The sequence below is a fragment of the Rhea pennata genome, chromosome 1 (assembly GCF_028389875.1).
Source record: "Rhea pennata isolate bPtePen1 chromosome 1, bPtePen1.pri, whole genome shotgun sequence".
Classification (NCBI taxonomy): Eukaryota; Metazoa; Chordata; class Aves; order Rheiformes; family Rheidae; genus Rhea; species Rhea pennata.
In genome coordinates, this window is record NC_084663.1 from 84,136,917 (window position 1) to 84,156,888 (window position 19,972).

At 37.4% G+C, this 19,972-nt stretch overlaps 1 protein-coding gene across 11 annotated transcripts in view; it reads right to left on the reverse strand.

The window, feature by feature from the left end:
• The window catches only part of TSPAN9 (tetraspanin 9), a 193,254-nt gene that overhangs the window by 119,179 nt on the left and 54,103 nt on the right, over positions 1–19,972 (reverse strand). For 5 of the 11 annotated variants that reach the window (XM_062593362.1, XM_062593343.1, XM_062593319.1 and 2 more), the window contains 2 exons: positions 19,518–19,580; positions 9,216–9,419 (listed from right to left, as the gene is read on the reverse strand). The exons of 2 other annotated variants lie outside the window; for them this stretch is intronic. The gene's annotated coding sequence lies outside the window, so the exon portion shown is untranslated. The remainder of the gene's footprint in view (positions 1–9,215; positions 9,420–19,517; positions 19,581–19,972) is intronic. 4 more of the 11 variants (XM_062593378.1, XM_062593327.1, XM_062593385.1 and 1 more) reach the window with 2 other exon arrangements.

Below are 19,972 nucleotides of genomic sequence, written 5' to 3' on the forward strand. Positions count from 1 at the left end.
CCTCCTATATAAGATACAGTTATTTCTATTTTTAAATAAAGAATAAATACTTCAAGAATCCAAAACAGATTTCTAGAGTGTGTCCAACATTCTCAAACTGTGGGTGGGTGGGTGAGTTGGGGGACAGAGGGGGAAGAGGAGTATCATTTCAAGGCCAGGCATGGCACACTAGTACTGCAAAGCTCTGTTAATCAAATGCCCTCTCAGATTTCATAGGCTGTTCACCACGAGCCCTGTGTGCACTATCTGTAAATCTTATTTTTGAAGCAACCAGGCACCCTTCAGAATGAAAAGCCAGATACATATTATCGACACACATTTCTTACAATGCTGAGAAATCCAAAAGCATTGACTTCTACTTAAAAAAAAAAAATCTTTAAAAATAATAATAAGGAAAGAGATCTGCTTAGGGGAAGAATGCTAGTTAAAGGTATCATTAAAATGTACTACACACTATGTTGAAATAAAATTTTCAGCTTGGAAAATGCTAAACAGTGCCTTCCAATACTTAAAGGGTAATTATAGAAGATGGAGGTACTGTCTTCACAAGCATGCATGGTGACAGGACAAGCAATAGAAACAAACTGCTTCAGGGAAAAAATTGGTCTGGATAGAAGGGAAAAAAAAAAAAAACTTTTCAGCATGATAACAATTAAAGGTTGGAATAGACTGCTCAGAGAAGTCGTGGAATCTCCCTTGCTGGAATTATTCAAGATTTCAGTTTGAAAGGCCCCACATTTCCTTCCAACTTACAATAAGATTTTAGCATTTCGTTCTAACATGCAAAACATGAGTGAATTTCTGATCTGGAGATGGGCTGTATGATTTCCTACCACAGGCTCAACTCCTTCCCTGAGCATGAAAGAATGGGATTAAACTCCATGGTGCAAAGCTCTCTATAGATAGAATAGTAGTTGCATACATACACACAATGTAAGCAAAGTTGGAGACACTAAAATACTGGTAAACTGAAAATATGTAATCTGAAACTGAAATCACTCTCACAAGAGAAAAAAAAGTGTTTCTTATCAGTAGCTAGATTTGGCTAATTAGCAACTTCCTCAACCTATCAACTGAGTATCTACAGAGCATAAAGCCTGTATGATCTTTGTGAATTATTTTGATAATTATTGTTTGTAATCTGTTAGCTAGTGCCTTGGCCAAAGTTTTGAAATCCGCACTTAACACAATAAATGGCACAACAAACTCCAGTCTTTCCCATCACCCTGTTCTGCATCTCTTCTGCCCTACTAGAGAGTAAATACCATACAGGAATGTGTTTGTCAGAATGCAGGACCTTCCCCAAAGAGAAGAATATAACTTATCTGAAAAAAACAGAGATCAGCAATTATTTAAAGGCTTTAGTAACTTTTACTAAAGAGCCCCATCTGGCCCCAGAGATTTACCAGTTGTGCACATGAAGGATTGGATTAATCTCAAAAGCAAATTTCCAGAAGATCCTACATTTATATGAGAGAAGAAACTTGATCCTCAAGCACAAGGATACTGTTGCCACTATGCCATGACAGTGGAAGACTACTTAAGGACTTCAGCCTAAAAAAATGATAGTTACAGACCAACCCATTGCCTTAACTGGGCATTATCAACATAAAATAATGCCAGCTTTTAAAACAGCATTGCAGGCTGTTTCGGATATACTGTATGTCCAAAAGTATCTTCCTAGAGCTTTCCTATCATACTATTCTCTTCTTGCAAACATTTCTCTCTCCCTTGTGAAACAGAAGAGAGAGTCCATAAACTTTGCACAAAAACAATCAATCAATGGAGAGGAGGGGAGGGGAAGGAGAACAGGGGTAGGAGAAAAAGGAAAGAGAAAAAATGCCTCAAGTTCCTTAATTCAGGACATCTCAGATGCTACTGTAGTAAGACTGAAAAAAAAGATTGAAAACTTTTCAAACAGGAGTCTGACTCGAGCAGCTGTTAATCTTTTAAGTGCTAAAAAATATGCCAAATAGAGTGTATGAATACTGTATATTGCTCTGATTACTACAGCCTTTTATTAAAAGGCTCAGCAGAAGGCTAGTCTTTCAAAAGAAAATTCAAAGCAACTTACTTTGTCCAGGCCCTCTGAGCAAAATGCTGTTGCATCAGGGCACATCTACAAATAATTGCCTAATTCTTAGAGCCTATAACAATTCTTAGAGCCTATAACAATTGTTAACAGTCTCAGTCCCCTCTTTGGGTTGAGCAATGTTTTATTCTGTAGCAAACAGACACTGCACATTTTTGTGCAATTTTCTTTGAAATTTTAAATTATTAGTTCCATTGTCTCTAACATCTTTGTCACAAGTCCCTCCACCATAATCATTAGCACATGAGAACAACTCCTCTTCAGTGTTTTGTTTTGTGTTTACTGTGCTACAGGAAGAAAATAAACAAATATGCTCTTTTTTTTTTCCTTCAGTGCTGATAACGCTAAAGAGATACTTCGAAGAAACTGCTGAGATAATTTAAATCTTTTTAACTTACTCATCTTCCACTACTCAGCTGACTACAAAATACAATTAATTTTCATCATCAAGTACAAGAATTCTACTCTGATATCTATAAAGCTCTGCATGTTCCTTTCATTTTTGAAGAACCGAAAGGATTTTCATACCCTGACATAAACTATTATTTCAAGGCTAACCTGGGTAGCCATGAAACTTGACAATAGTGTTTCTTCTGATAGCAACTGACCATATTCTACACTTTAATATTGCCTGCTGAAAAAAAATAAAAAAAAAAAAATCCTATAGATTAAAAAAAAAAAAAAGAAAAGAAAGAAAGAAAAAAAAAAAACAGTTATTCTGTTCCTAAGCAGATCAGGTCTCCCTGAGAGTTTTTAAATTCTCAATTCAGCATCTCAGTGCAGCTAAATGCATAGCTAACAAGCTGCAAGAATCAAAGGCAAGCATGGACACACAGAAAATTAACTGAACTTCCTTTTTAAGATCCAAAAATAAATACAGTCACTGACAAACCTGAGTCACTTAGCAGTACTTTGATTTCCTTTCTTCCAATAGAGAGTCCTAACCTGTTGTACATTTCTTTAAAATTTTTCTCTGCCCTCTTTTTTAAAGTCTAAAGAGTTACTGTCTTTTTGTAGGTATATCAGGGTCCTGACCTTGTCAGAGTACTTCTCTATGGAAGCATTGCAGAAAATCATTTGAACAATCAGAGGACACAGTTTGAATTCTAGTTTATCCTTGAGGTCTCTTTGCCTTGGCACTTCTTAAACAAAACAAAACATGTTTTGTTATATAAGCAAAGTTGCAACGTGGCAGCAACAACAGTTTCTAGTCATTATTCCTTCTCCAAATCACATGGCTTATTTTCATTCTGGATTCATATGGAAATAAGATTAATTCAACTGGACTGTCTATGAGAACATCAAAAACCAACAACCTCCGCCCCCCCCAAAAAAACAACAAAAAACAAACAAACAAACAAACAAAACTTATCCACTCCTTTGCTAGCATGGACAAACCAGGAACAGTGGAGTCATAGGTGATTCTAGATTGTAGAGTGCAGGTTTAGCTCAGTTGGTTAGAGCGTGGTGCTGCTAACACCAAGGTTGTGGGTTCAGTCCCTGTATGGGCTATGCTGAGTGTTGGACTAGATGATCTCCAGAGGTCCCCTTCCAACCTTACCATTCTATGATACTTTGTGATGATGAGTGCGCTCTGAAATGATGTAGACCATGCGTCATATAAAGTACATGTCAACAATGCTATTTTACAGGTGGTATTCAGAAGATCCACCACACAAACACACACTTTCAGCTGTGCATCATTTTCCTAATACTGCTGAAGACATCTTCCTTCACAAGGTGTGACATTAAGCCCCATACTTCCATAACACTGGGAAAATTCATTCAGTTCATGATCTGAACAGCCCTGGGTGCCACCAATTCTATCAGTCATTTTCAAGCCCAGCTTATTCTTGCAAAACAGATGCTTCCAGAAAAAGAATGTTACCAATAGTCGATCCCAGCACTTTCAAAATACTGATGTGGATAGGACAAAGTTTGTACAAAACAATTCTGCCAAAATTTTTTCTTGTTCAAGGACAATGCATGAGCAAGCAGTTTAAGGTCGTCATGCCTACTGACACTAGCAAGGCTGCCTCACCGACTCAGAGGCAGTTCTAGGACACCAGCTGTTTTCAGCACCACATCTCTTCTGAAAACCTCTCTCCTCACTTCTATTTAGTATATAGGCTTCAGATAGAGAACTGTTAAATCTGGGGAGAACTAAGCTGAATCTCATTTTCTTCTTATATGTCTAACCCCATTGTCCCATTTGTGTTATTCTTATGTTCCCAATGAGGCTCACATTTTCCAATTTATCTTCAAAGCTCATTACAGTGTTTTTTCTCATCCTCTCACATAACCAACAGAAATGTTAAATAACACTAGTTTAACTCCCAAGTCCTCCGTTTTCATATATAACTTAATGCATTGCTGTTGATAATCACCTTTACTACCTTTCACCAGATTTTCAATACATCTGAAATTCTTCCTACCAAAACCAATTTCAATTAATCTTCATGTTAGAAAGCAATCTTGAATCTTCCTCCCTCTTCATTCCCTAAATCTATTAATTTTTTAATTCTATCAAAAAAGCAATTACATTGTCTGAAGAGATTTATTTTATATAAACTCATGTTGTTATTATTTACAGTTCTGTCTCCTTGAAGACTCTTAGTTTTGCATACCTTTTTAATATCAAGTCCATTATTTTACTAGCAGTTATACTTTCAGGACAGTAATTGCTAAGAACCCTTTGTATTCCTTTTGAAGGTCAACACTGTATTTGCCACTTCAGCTCCCTTTTAGCTACTATCTCAAAAAAACAATTGTCAATGTCACTATACAAAGTCTGTGGTAGTGGAAGAGAAAAATATCAACCAGTTTTTCACATACTCCCTTAATTACTAGAAATTTTAATGGTCAGCCTTCTGCTACAACAGAATATTACTAAATACTATTTAGTAATACTGTTTGGACTCACAGAATAACGTAGGTTGGAAGGGACCTCTAGAGGTCACCTAGTCCAACCAGTGCTCAAAGTAGGGCCAACTTCAAAGCTGTATCATGTCACTCAGGGCCTTATCCAGTTAAATTTACAAAACTTCCAAGGCTGGTTATTCCACAGCTTTTCAGGGTAACCTCTTCCCAGAGCACTGTAACACTCTCAGGGAAGAATTTTTTTTCCTCATGTCCAGCTGGAACTGACCTTGTCATCAGCTGCGACCACTGCCTCTTGTTTTCTCTGTGCATCTCTGAGACGAGCCTGACCACATCTTCCCTACAACCCCCTTCAGGTAGAGAAGATTATATAAATTAGCCTGTTATTGAGGCTAAATGAATATATTTACATAAGCCTTGTATGTCATGTGCTCTAACGCCTTAAAAAAAACTAGCAGACTGTTACTTGATTTACTTGTCATCATCTCTCTTGTAGTGGGAGGCCTAAAACTTGACATAGTATTCCGAATGTGGCTTCAAGAGCAAAAGGAAATAATCATTTTCCTTGCTTGACCTACTGGCTACACTCTTATCATTGAAGCACAGTGTGCAGCTAGACTTCATTGGCACAAGGACACTCATCTCAATTGTCAAGAGCACACAAATGATGCGTTCAACTTACACGTCTAATACATTGAAACAACAAATTGCTTTATACAAGCTTCCTCATGCTTTTAACCAGTTTTCCTCTGTCAATAAGCAAAAACAGATAACAGTGAAAAACAGCTTACTAAAATGGCTAATATGTGGAGGAGGCTGCATTTGACCAAAGTCTTATTGGACCTTCATGTTAGAGAAACAAGGAAGATAGGGAAGCTGCAGAAAGGACCACCAGAATGCAATGAAAAATACACTGACATGTAAGTCTCAAAGATGGAAACAGGTGACAAGCAGGAATGACAAGAGATAAGTTGCAACAAACAGGACAGGTCAGAGAAGATGGATAGGAATTCAGACCTAGAGTTTCCTAGAAATGGAAATACATACAACAAAAGCAAAAGCAAGGGGGTAGTGTACAAACTGTTGTTATGCTAGGGGATGGAGCAACACAGAAGGGAGGGAAGGCCAGCATGGACAAAAACAAGTAGTGAGAGCAGCACAGTCACTTCAGAAGATTTAGATTTTAGTAAGCCAGGATGAGTAGGAAAATACGCAGAAAAAGATAGACATTTCTCACGTGTGCATAAAGGCTGCAAAATAAAACACTAACTCAGGTGAGCTTTTACACATGCCTCTGTATAAATTTGACGAGAAAAGAGATTTTTTAGAACAACCTATGTTACAGGGAACACATAAGGTGGAGAAGAGAAGTAAGTGAAGATGGTCTGGTTTCTCACATGCACACTCTCATAAAAAGACAAGACTAAAGCATGACATTAAGGGACAAGCTTCTGTTAACTATAGGTACTGGTAAACTAAAGGTATAGGGAAACAATGAAGATACAAAGACTGACACAGTGAGAGGAGGAGGAGGAAGAAAGAGAAGCAACGCACGGCCAGGGCAGAGAATGAGATGGTTAAAAGTCAACAACACAGCAACTGTGCCACATCACCTCTATAGAAATTAAACTGGCAACAGCAATGAATAAAGCAGTGGAACTATACACAGAAAAGGTTTAAAGCAAGAGGATTCAAGATGGAGGTAGCTAATAAAACAGATGGACAGTAGGCCTCAGAGAGCACAAGGAGAGGAGTTCTAAGGACATTTCAGCAGGGTCATGCTGCTCTGGTACAAGGTACAAGCCAACAGCTCCAGTGAAAATAGAAAATAATAAATAAAGGAGCAGTGCTGTCACAGAGTCCATGAACGGAAGAAGGACACATAGGAACTGTACGATGTATTTGGTTTTGAGTTTTAGTTCATCTATCTGTGCTAGAATGTATACATTAGCCACTGTTTTTCACCCTGCATTAGTAGCAATGGTCTGATGGATCCAGAGTGACTGCTACAGTTCAGGAATAACAGAATTGGGAGCTTTACTCTCAAGATGTTTATTGTATTCACATACTGGCTCAGCTTAACAAGGAAGCTAAAAAAAGAAAAATAAACAGTAATGTAACAGAATGTCTTAAAAGTAAAAAGATTTTTTTGCACACCAGAGGGCTGCTGTGAGACAAAGGCCACACAAAGGCTACACAAATCACAAGCATAAAGAAGTCTCCTCTCTATCAAGAGGCCAGCTCTTTATAGCTCTTCCTCTGGTTTGGGGAACCAGGCCAAAACATCAGTCTACTGTACCTTTGAGGGAAGCAAGCCCTCACCCCACATTTGTCATCAAGGAATGGTAAAATACTGAGAAAATCTCCCGATGCTCTGCTCCCAGCATTAAGTAATGTCTGCTTAGTCTCTAAATCATCAGTGATCAAAGATCAATGTGGAGTGGGGGGAAATAGAAACATCTGAATGTGCAGGACTTCCTAGATAATTGCAACTGATCCACTGTGTGCTGAATTTAAGGTTTGGTCTGAAAATGGGACAATTCTGCTCCAGAAGAAATAGGAATACAGGGTCTGACCTCTAAGAGGGGAGCTCTTACAGACCAAGATGGAAACAAGGTAGCATCTAGCCATGTAACCACCACTGAAAGACATAATTTATTGTTATTCTGATTTTCTTCATTTCTAGTACTTTCAAGATTCTTGGAAGAAGAAAAGGACTCAGGCACTATACAGTATCTGCAAATACTTCAAGAACTTTTCTGCCATTGTTTCAAAATACAAGAAGAGTAGCTCTATGTTTAACTACATACAGAGTTTATCTTGTAAAAATCTGTGCAAGAAACATTTCTGAGCAAAGCTTCACATGATGTCTCATCCTTTATTTTCTATCACAGTTTCACTGTTCAAAAACACCAGAAAAGTCATACACGTACATGGATGACAAAATCCACTATAATTTATTTCTAAATAAATACACCATTATCACCAGTATTAGCAACAGTGTACTGCAATATCAACAAAATTGGAGGAGCTAGAGCAGGTTGCTGTTCAGTTAGTGGGGTTTCTCCATCTGCTATTACTCCTCTGCTCCTTTGTGTTTACAAAGATGAGCCTTTAATTGCATAACCTAACATTAAAATTACTCTGTGCATGTGTGTAAATATAAAATACATGAATAAGATGATGGATTTCCAGTGTTTTGCTGCCTGCTGCCAGCAGGGACACTAAACCAAAAAATGTACAGTCTCAGAGATACTTTGCCCAGTGATTTGTTTCTTGTGAGAGGTCTTTGAGAATTATTTATTCTTCACTGAAACTCTGCATTTATCAGCACACTCCTGTACACATTTAGAATGATCAAATTGTGGAGTCTTTTTAATAAGACTCCTGCTTTGCACACTGGAAACAAAGTAAAATCAAATACGCTGTTTTCAGCTCTCCTCCTTTTCTTTGATGACTTTTTAGTATCTTAAAAAAAAAAAAAAAGACGGAGAAAGCCAACCTCCTACAAATTTAGAACAACATGGAAGAGCGCTAAGTTTGTTCTGCAAGAGAAAAGGGCTAGGCAAAAGAGAATAAACTGCTTTGATGTTCAGAATACATTTCTGAACACAGAATGAGTCCTAAGAGACAAATATTATAGATTGCATATCAGAGTAATAGGAGTTAACTCAGCATAGAAAGGTAAATTCAAGAACAAGTAACACTAGGACTGCATGGAATACAGAAAGTTCTGTAGAGAAAGACTGCAGAAAGCTCTAAGAATTTTACTTTAAAACACTATTCTGTATGAGGTTTCAAATGAAGATGATCTAGATACCATCTCCATGAAGAACAAAGCTTCTTTGTACTGGTCTGCATATATCTATTTAGTCAATATAATTAGCTCATCATTATTAATAGTGCTCGAGATTGCAGGGTTTTGGCAGCCTGAGCCCTTGCAAGTCCAAACTCCCAAGTTTCTCTATTTCCGCATTTTCTCTGCAGCACCTCCCCCTTCCCATGTGCTGACATTAATACCTATTCAGTGAGACGTTTCAAGAAGCTGCACTGAGCAAAATCTATCCTTAGGAAAAAAAAGCACCATCAATCTGTGGCCAGTTGAACTCTGAAGGGTACAGCACAAGGAAGAAAGTGTGCTCATGGGAAAGGAGGGCAGGGCTCGATCACAGCGATCCCAATTTAGGTCAACTTCAGCAGCTGTGGAACCACAGCCTAAATGTCTCCGTTCTATAACACTTACCCTCTGGATATTCTTCTGCAGTAGGACAGGCCTGTTATCCTATTTCACAGATGGTAGAGGGATGCCAAGTAAATTGCCAAAGCTCACACAGGAAACCTCTGTCAAGAGTGGGAAGCTGAGTTTACATTTCCCACAATTAAAGTGCCTCCTCGAACAACTGGACCATGTCACTTGAAGCTGTGTCAGCAGTGAAGAGCTGGAATCCTAAGAGACAAAGGAAGTACTATTTTAAACAGGGGAAGCCGATATCCATATGAGAAAAGTGACGTTCCCCAAGTTAGAGGCAAATGTCCTGTGACAGAATCACAGGCAAAAATTAATTCACAACACGAGAAATTTGTGTTTACAACACAGTCCTTGCCTAATATATATTACATATAATATATTATATAGCCACATCTTATAGGATCCTAAAATCAGTAACTTTCAATTTTTTAATTAACCCCTTAGGTTCTTTGTTTCAGATGAGGGAGAAAACAAAAGTCTAAAGAGCCAGTTGATGAAGACCAATGAAATACATTCAATACACGAGCAATGTTTCAGTTCTGCTGCTTGGTTCTTCTTGAGAAGACATTTGGCAAAATCAAAAGCAGTACATGCAGAATAATTTCTTAGCAAAGGCACAGAGGAGAACTAAGAGAATAGTAATGTTTGTTCATCAAGTCCTATTTTTATGTCTCTTAAGGCATTTCAATCTGTCTATATATATCTAGTAAGCAAAGACAGGTTCTATCTTTTAGCTTAAATAAAAACAGGAGTACAATGATGGTATTGCACAATCAACAGATCCTCTGAACTTCCATGTTTTACTGGCCTGGAAACTTTTACATTTTCCCTGTCATCTTTCTCAACTTTTGATGACTCTCCTGCTACTCCATCTGTGGTAGTGGTGACAGTGTTTTACCAGAGGCTTTAGATGCTAAAGGGTATAAGGAAGAAGATTATGTGTAAAGTATCTATTTCTAGCACAAGAATGCAGCATGCAACTATCACATGACAGAGGACTCAGCTCAAATAGAAAGTGTAAGCCCAAGCATATCATAGTACTTGGAGCATTACATCTTGAGATACTAGTGGAAAACTACGGGGAGAATGAAAAACTACTTAAGTCTAAAAGAGAAAAGGAGACTATAAGGCAGACACTAGAGTTTTAAAAGGGAGGCTGAAGAGTACCTCACAGACTTAGACAGAAAGATTCAACACACAAAAATAGCAGAACAAAAGTCACCACGGAAAGCTCAAAAAAAAAATGCTGTAGTGGAAAAATGTCTACTATGGGAGTGAGGGAGGGGGAAGGGTGTTAAAGTTTTTGTCCTAGGTCCAGATTCTCAAGACAGCTTAGAGCCCAATAAGCTTACTTTCAGTAAACAAATATCCAAAGACAGTCAGCACTCTACAGGTCTTCCACGTAGATGACTGTCTCAATAGATATTCAAAGGAATGACGGATTTTGAGATGACTACATGAGAACTAACTCATTTTAAAAGATCTATTCCTACATTTTTCCTTCCTTTGTAAACAAAAATGAAACAAAATAATCCTGAATACCCAGTGCCAAACTCAAATATTGCATAATTGTTTTGAAGGTCACATCTTAGATGAGTTAGGAACATAGAGGCTATGCGTATAGCTTAGGAATACCAATATAATTTTATTCCAGTTCTCCCACTCCAGCTTTCCATTTACACACCTAAATTCAAATAATGCTGCCATCAGTAATGTTTGGCCCACAGAGAGAATAAAGGACCTGTTCTTATCAATTAAGATGATCTTTCATGGTTGAAGTTTATAGCACTCAAGTCTGATCACAACAGGGCATTATTTAGATCACATGTGAATAATTTTTGCTTTCTCTACAAACTCCTTCTCACGTGTGTGCTAGAACATAGGTCTAGTTGAAAACCACCATAGAAAAATACATGTAAGTATTTGAGGAAATAATTCACAATTATCTTTTGATTCCTTTGCGAAAGGGACAAAAAAGAACCAAGAAATTATTCTGAGACATCAAAAGCAGTCAATAGTTTAGTCTTAGATATTATAAGAAAGCAGGGAGGAACACACAACACTATTAGGGAATTAGCTGAATCAACCCCATGAACAGGGAAGGGACATTCAAAAACATCACTTTTGAGTCCTCAGGCACAGGTGATATTTCAGTCAAAAATGTTCTTGACTGACTTGACTGAAGCAAGAGAGGTATTTACTGTCAGATTTAATGGGAAAATACGACAAGTGAAGAAAAGCCAATCATTCCAACCTTGCAAGAACCAATTCCAATAGCTTGCCATATTTGCAGTTACAAAAGTATCAATACATTTATTTGTAAATAGATGTATAAAATACATGTTGTCTTCAAAGGGGGCTGTATACCAGGGACATGTTTCTGTATGTTTACTTTCCACGTAAGAAGGTGGTTTGTCAAATACCATGCAGGATTTTTAAAACTCATTAGAACGATGTAAAAAACACAGTTGCTTAGACTGACTACCTTCAAAAATACCAGCAGGAGAAACAACATAGGCTTCTTCTGTTCCCCTTCCCTTAGACACATGCTCATCCAGCACAAAGAATAGGGGAAAAAAAAAACCACAAAAAGTAATTCATAAAGGGGAGATTGAAAACATAGAGCAGCAACAAATAAGAACATAGATATGAAAAACCTGCAGAGCACAGAGACATGAAGAGAATAAAGGAGGAGAATGGGACTAAAATAAAATCACAGATACAACAAATCAGTCACAACTGAAGCAGTATAGTGGAGACAATCCTATCTTGTAGGGAAGGATTTCTCTCCTCCAAAAGAGAAATCACTCCTTAACAGAATATAGAGGGAGACTCAATTACCCTTTTAAATATTCCACTGCACAATTAACAGCTGCAAAGCCCAAAGGCAAACGGTCCAACTCTCTTTAGTACTCACGGACAACAACCACTCTGCAAACCCTGCCGTAACATATAACATCAGCAATCGTGGCAGACAACTACACCTACAGTTACAAGAGGACCTCCACCGTAAGCACATGCTGTTGTTTAACATCAAATGTCCTGAAAAATTATGAGGTCTAAAAAAACCTAGGCAGTTCAAAACAGGAAATTTTTTTGAACCAGCTTGTATCTCACCCTCATGTATTAAAAGGGAGAAAATATATTCCAAAAGATTAAGTCCTAATGATTTATGAAGGACTCCAATATCATCACACTAAGGTCATGTCAGGTTGTCTTCAGAGCAGAGTTTGAACATCACACACTAATTACAACTGAACAATAAGGAAAAAACAAAATAGTGATTATGTGCTCCTTGGCTGCATGGTGCAGCATATACCTCTTGGACACTGAATGAGACAGCATCTCAGGGAAATAACTGGATGTGATACCATGCTGACAAGCAGCACCACAAAGACTCCAAATAAGGGGACTGAATAAAAGTCACAGAAGTTACCTTAAGCTCAGTGTTTCCCCTAACTTCCAGAGAATTAAGAGTCACAGCAAAGTATAGCTCAAGAATTCATTTAACTTTCCCACTGTCTCCAAAAGCAGGATCAACAGACACAGACATCTGCTCAGCAGGGAAGCCATGTACCAGTTCCAGCTCAACCAGATGCTGCTTGCCATTGTCACAGCTGCGAAACAGGAGAGATGCTCTGTAAATACCTCAAGGGGCCCCAGAAGACTGGTAGAGGAAATATACTACCTCTCAACAACACTGGGAAATATCTCATGTCTGCCAGACCTCACAAACACTGCACAAAAATCTATTCATTGAGCAGGGCTGCACTGACCATCCGAGTAGCTTCTACAATATCTGTTCCTAAAAGCCTCAGAAGAAGGTGCAGAGCCTCCATCCTTAATCATCCTATTCTAAGGCTGTCCTTTCCTCAGTGCTAAAAAGAGCCACCTTGAGCCACCTTTGCTTCCTCCTTCTTGACAGTACTTAACTTTTGCAACTTCAGAAATGTTCTTTTAGTTTCCTCTTTAGTATTTAAAACCAATACAGTTTATTCCTGTTATTGATTTTACAGTATCTGCAACGCAGCTTATTATACCTTATCATGTAGAAACAATACAGCCACATTTTTACATAGGTCTATTTGTAACCTAACTCTTATCTACAGTCTATTCTGAAACATAATAAGTCACTTTCTCCACACCTTGGTAACATCATGACACGACAACAACAGCTTAAGGGTCCCCAGGACCCTTGGTACCTTCTGCCTTGGTACCTCTGCTGAGATTACAAACAGGCAGTAACCAGTGAAACTGCTTTTCTGTATCAGAAACCTCCGCCCACTAACTAAGATCTGACCTGGAGCTTATTTCTCACAGGTCAGCAGAAAGTTATCAGATGGCAACAAATTTCAGACCTTACAGTCTGGACTGGATGCAAACCAATGATAAGGACATGGAGAGACTATTATCGATTAGTACTGATCATATATACCATCCATACCTCCTAGAATTTTTTCCTTAAAGGTAGTAGAATAATGGATTTAAGGGAAATGTCAAAAAGGAATATAGCTAGGAAAAGAGGCAACCTGCAATATTCTACAACTTGAAAGGTTTAAGAGAAGTTCAGAGAAATATTTTCAAGTTCTATATGTAGAATCTCATCTTGGGCAGGGGTGACCAAGAAAGATTTACGATTACTCTTAATCAGCATTTTTTCCACATCTGTTTTACCACAGCAGTTTCTTACTTCAGTATATGGTCACTAAGGTAACATGGGGAAACAGCTGAAGTAAACTTTAACAACAGTCTCATCAGAACATGTATTAAAATTGAAAGTTGCCTCAGAACCTCATCTAAATGCTCATCAGCCTCCCCATATCAGTAAGGCTTTTATCAGAGAAAAACCAACAATCATTCCCTGATCGAAAGACCACCCATTACATGGTCTAACCCTCTCACAGCTGTTAGAATGTCTTATGCAAAGGTTCCTGAGGTTTCTTTCATGATGACAAGGTTTTTATTTTTATTTCACTTTTTTTCCCAGAAGACAGACAACTGCTTTACATGCTTTTAGTTAAAATTTCTCAGAAAATTAAAGGAGGCAGCTAACAAAAATCTCACTACCATAATTTATAACACATGCCAATGAAAAATAACTTAAAGTTAGGTTCCACATTCAGTAACCTTATCACCTGTTTCTAAAAAAACTGAAGTTAGGAGACAGTGTTTCCAAAGATAGGACCTCATGGCTATCGTAACCGAGTTAATCAGAGATGTTGGTGTTTTATGGTCTTCATTCAGAAGAGGATGAATATAATCATATAAGTGACAGTACAGTACAGCTCTGAGTAAAAGGACACTAATTTACTCTGTCTTAGCTTTTTCCTGATAATTACACTGAAGTGCAAAACAACTTTAGGGCTACAAGGGAGCAATCATGGGGAGAAAAATAGAAACATATTTTCAGTGGGATTTGAACTTGGAAAAATAATCCTGCCATGTTCAGAACATGCACTACCACTTTAACCTCCTCTGGTGAAAGTTCACACAGCTCAGCTCTGCTAAAGCATTTGAAACAGCAGGGGGAAAGGGAATCACAGCAGTACTGAGAGGGAATGTGCAGTGCCTCTGATGAATGGCTCGGTGCCCAGGCAGCTGCTGCACAAATACCAAAACTGGGACCTTCACTGCTTCAGCTGGATCCATCTTCAAGTTTTGAATTACAGAGAGATAACTCACTTTACAGGATTCTGCTGAAATATGGCAGTACAAAGACTGTTTGCTACATGTGTCTTTTTCATTCCTAAAATGAAGCCTTGATGGGAAACTAGCCTCCCAACACTCTGGCACATCAGCTAAACAATATATTTCAGCCATTTTACACTGGAGCTCGCAAGAGTTAATGCTATCCCAAATCTTTTTTTGTCTTGTAAATGCAAAAAGCTGCATTAATATCGCAACTGAGTTTAGACAGCTCATTTTTTAAAAACAAAAAGTTAAAAAGCTAAGGTCCATAGAAAAACTGAAAGAAAATGAGTTTTTTAAAATAGGATGAACAATTTTGAGTGCGATTCCTGCACTTTAAAGATGAGCCATGTCAGTTTCTGCATTGTAGACAGAAGAATGTTTTTAAAAAAATACTTCTAATTATAAGGCATATTTTTCTTCTAAATGGAATTTAATAAGAACTCCAAATTGCAATGGCTTTTAAGAACTAAAAAAGTAATGCTAGGCTATTAGAATATTTTGAATTAGATAAGCATATGTGAGTATTCCAGGTTTGCTGTTAAACAAGGTGTAGAATGGAACTAGGCAATGCCAGTTTTGATGGCAGCAATATTTTCTGAGAATTTGTTAATTTCAATTTAGATAACTAGTTCATTTCTGCCACTGCCTCACATGAAGTTAGGAGTTCACTAAAACTGACAAAAAAAAACATAAAAAACAAAAACAAAAAAAAAATCTCCCTTTCTTCCAATTTACTGATGGTGAACCAGCCTAGGGTGTCCATGTTTATATACAGTGACTAAGCAGAACTACTCAACAGACTACAGATATTTTGTCCTTTATTTAAAACACTATTTTAAGTGCAAGTATGTTTATAAAAATATATTTCTTTAAGCATCCAGTAAAATTAACGTAATCTAATTTACTAATTACACATTTGTATAGTTTTAAGTGAGTTCCAGACTTCAATCCACATCCAGTGGATGTGTATTATGATACATAATCCTAAATTAGACGTTACACCAGCAGCTAAATAATTTATGAGTTTTTAACATAATGAAAAAAAAAAAACATGATCAATGGACCATTCATTATATGGTTAGTAGCAGTATAACCCATAAATATTCCCCTCTCTTGCAGGAAAAAAATAAATCAAAGTTTATCTGCCATTGTGATTGTACCTGTTTTTCCCAAAGGATAACAACTAAATTAATGATACAAAACAAGAACAAATCTGACCCTTTCTTTTTCATTATTTAAATTACAATAAGATTGGCAGTTTAAAACTGTCCACTACAGAAAAAAATAAAATGATTTTGTTTTAGACTTTCTAATCTCTTAGATATAGCAGAAGGGAAGGTTTGTTTTCTCCGTTTTCTGAAAATGGATGATTCTGCTGTGGACTTAGAGTTCTTCCACCCTTAAATTTCTCACACAGCTCGTGAAGTGTTTCAGTTATGTACATTAACAACAAAAGATAGAGATCTTTAAGTAATCATTTATTTTAAAATTTAAGCAATTTGATGGATGTGATGCCACAACTCTCAAATTACCAAAGAGGTATTTTTAATTTAGCCAGACCTGAGTTTCTATTGATAGAGGTTGGAAAAACATGAAAGAATTTTCCAAGCTTTCTTTAAACAGCACGAACAAGAGTAAAAAATGTGCAGAAGCTCATTTTTCCTTCCTTATGTGCCACTTGGACATTGCTTTGTCAAGCTTTTTACAGTTCTTTCACTTGTTTTAACAAAATTAGAATAAAATTTATCTGAGAAGAATCTAGCACAGTCCTACAAAAGTCTTTAATCCACACACCTCACTGAAATCACCCAAAGATAAGCAAATTCGTTTCTTTCCCTGTAGCTATTGCTGACTGAAAGAAGCTTTCTGCAAGTCTGAGATAACAGAGCACTAGTCTATCTATTTATATCACCACCCCTCTGCTTTAGCAACTATACAGGATAAGTAGTTTAGGTTTGTTTTTAGAAAGAAGCTCACAGTGGTCAGAATGAGAAAGATGAGAAATTTTGCTTGAGGACTGATATAAAACAAAAAAGCAGGAGTTAAGATATGCAGATCACAACTTACACAAGAAGCATCTGAGCTTTCAGTGTAAATTTACAGAACGATTGGGATCTGTTTTGCCAGTGTCATACTGACCTGGAAAGAACTGCTGATAAATAATATCAGCTATTTATCAGTTTATGCACTTCCCTTTCGCACTTATTTCCACTTTGCTTTCAATGCTGATGGTGAACAAGAAACAGCAGAATGAGCAGCTTCTTATCATGCACTGCAGACTTCTGTTAACATTGTATTTGCACACATGGTCCTTATGTGAAGGCATTGCATACGGAGTTAAGGAGTTGTAGCACACCATATCTATAACATCAAAGCAGGCATCCTTTCTCTAGCTTCCTCCCTTCCCTTCCAGCTGCACTGCTTCCATTTGGTGACCACAACAAACTCCACTTTAAATGACAGCCATGCAGGCACAATTATCAGTTAATCGATGTGGATTATGACTGAACAAGATTCAAACTCTTAGCAAGCACCACACAAACAGGTAATGTTCTGTTCAACAAGATTACATTTGAGAAACAGCACCTAAGTGGAAGATAGAGTACTACCCAAGAAAAGCTCCTGAGAAATGGATACTGCTTCTCACTTGGACATAGGCTTGGTACATGGTGTGAAACAGGTCATCTCTCTCTCAGCATCATTCTTTCTCTGCCTGTCTACTGACAGTTCAAGCTCTGTGGTTCAAGCACTACCTCTTCAGGCTGTTCTTCATAGCAGTAGTAATTTGAGTTTTTTCTTCAATCTTTTTCATAGTACACTAGTATTTTTCATCTGGACCATCCGATAAAGCCAGGTGCTACTTCTGCTGGTACCAGTTTGCAAGACTAAGTACAACTAACCCATCACTCCTACATCAATAGCCCTTCAGTGTCTACCCGGAAGTCCTCCTTCCCCTGCTTGCCCCACAAACCACATGTCTAAGTGGACAGACAAGTTCTCCTACAATTAACCATAAAAAGTAATCTTGCAGCACAAAGTAAAATCAAAACATATACACCCACAGAAGTCCCATAGATGCATATGAGGAAAGCTGGCTTCCAGAAAAGACACAGTCAAGCAGACAGTCTCAGGTTCAGCTTTACCACACCCAGCCACAAACTATCAGGGATACCACTGCAATAACAATAACATTGATTTCACCAAATTCAGCATTCATATGGACTGTTTCATCATGTAAGGACACTTCAATAAAAGCAAATAAAACAGTATAATTTCTCTACATGTAAAGCCACTCCCAATTCCAGTGTTGTGATCTATGGCTTGACAACATTTCATCATCTTGTGCAGGTTTTTTTCTTTTTAATATAGTAGAATGGTTTTATTTCAAAGAACAGGCCTAAGTAATATTCAGTCATTCATTTTCCTAAATGATGCTGCATTGTCAGCACCCTATAATCATCTTAATATACGAATGCAGCAGTTCAAAATAAAAGTCTTAAATATATGCAGTGTTACAGCACTTTTGGTACAAATCATACATTGCTAGATATTTTGCATGATAATGCAGCTTGTACAGAACCAGCAGCTCTTGAAAATGCCCTGTATTATAGACCAGCCAGCAGAAGATATATTTATAATATTCTTATCTGCCAGCACCGTACAACTAAATTCAATATAAATTATCACAATAATAAAGATCCAGTTAAGTCCACACTGCCAGCCAACTAGAACAAGAGGGTCTTACCTTAAAATATCTAGCACTTGCAGGTCTCATAATTGCGTCATTATTTCTTGTGTATTCCTGCCTAGCTGTTATAGTCCCATTTCCAGAAAGCCATGCAGTTACAACACCTTCATACATATAAAGTGTCTAACCCTCAAGTCTGAAAATTAAGACTAGACAACATATAAAACCCAAAATTCCCAAGGTGTTGTTTATAAGAATAGCATGACTTTCAATTTACAAGAATAGTATAACTTTCAATGCTTAGGCCTTCCCATGCACTACAGAAATTCCACTCTTCAGAAAAAGGAAATGCTTGAGCTTAGTAGCCAGCAGCACCTAGAAAGAACATTCCCAAAAGGAAGTTTTTTAGTTACAGCTGCTCAATGGAGAAAACTACACTCTCAACAACTAAGGCATGGGATCAGGCTTTTAGCCAATCCAGGTACTCAAATATGGAGCAGTAAGTGACCCTTGTATATGCTCAAAATACAAATAATGTACAACTTTCTATGTCCATGCTCCAGCAACACTCCTCAGACAAGCTAGTATGCAGCTACATCACAGCTAAAAGCTGGGACATCATCAGAACCTCCTCAAAACCAATTTTAAGTACCTATTGCTCTTAACACAGCGCAGGGCTGGAAAAGGTCCTGACTAGTTCTCTGACTCACACAGTCAAGTTTTTAAGAGTATTACACTAGCTAGGGAAATAACTGTGGGGACAATTTCAATTTCAACAGGCCCCAAACTTCACACTGTTTTATTGACAGTCAGGATTCTTGTAAAATCAAGTAGACTACCCATTGAGATGAAGCAGATGATAACCAAAGAAGTATAGAATGGGTGCTCCAAGAGTTGTTCTGGTGTCATCTACTTACCGAAGAAAGTTAAAACAAGAAACTTCTTCGTTGCTTGGTTTCAGAATTCTGTTCAAAGAATCACTAAGTCAAAAAAAAAGAAAAAAGAAAAAAGAAAATACTTTCAGGTTCAAGGTAATATCCATGACTAACATGAAATGAACTATATACTGCTTCTCAGACAGTCTTATAGGTCTATGAAACCTGGATAACAAATGGTTGGTCAGGTTTTTCGAAATACGTTTATTAGTAAAAATGTCAAACAGTAACTCCTTAGACAAACATGGAAATCTCACATCCAAAGTGTAATGAGGACTGGATTATCATCTTAGTGGTCCAAACTAAGAATACCACTCAATTTTTGAAACCTGTTTGCTTAGAGTTCTGAAATTGATATTTAAATTCAATTTGTAAAACTGTCAAGTATCCAAAATTCTGTTTAAAATCTTTTAAGAAAACAATGGAAATAGCGATTC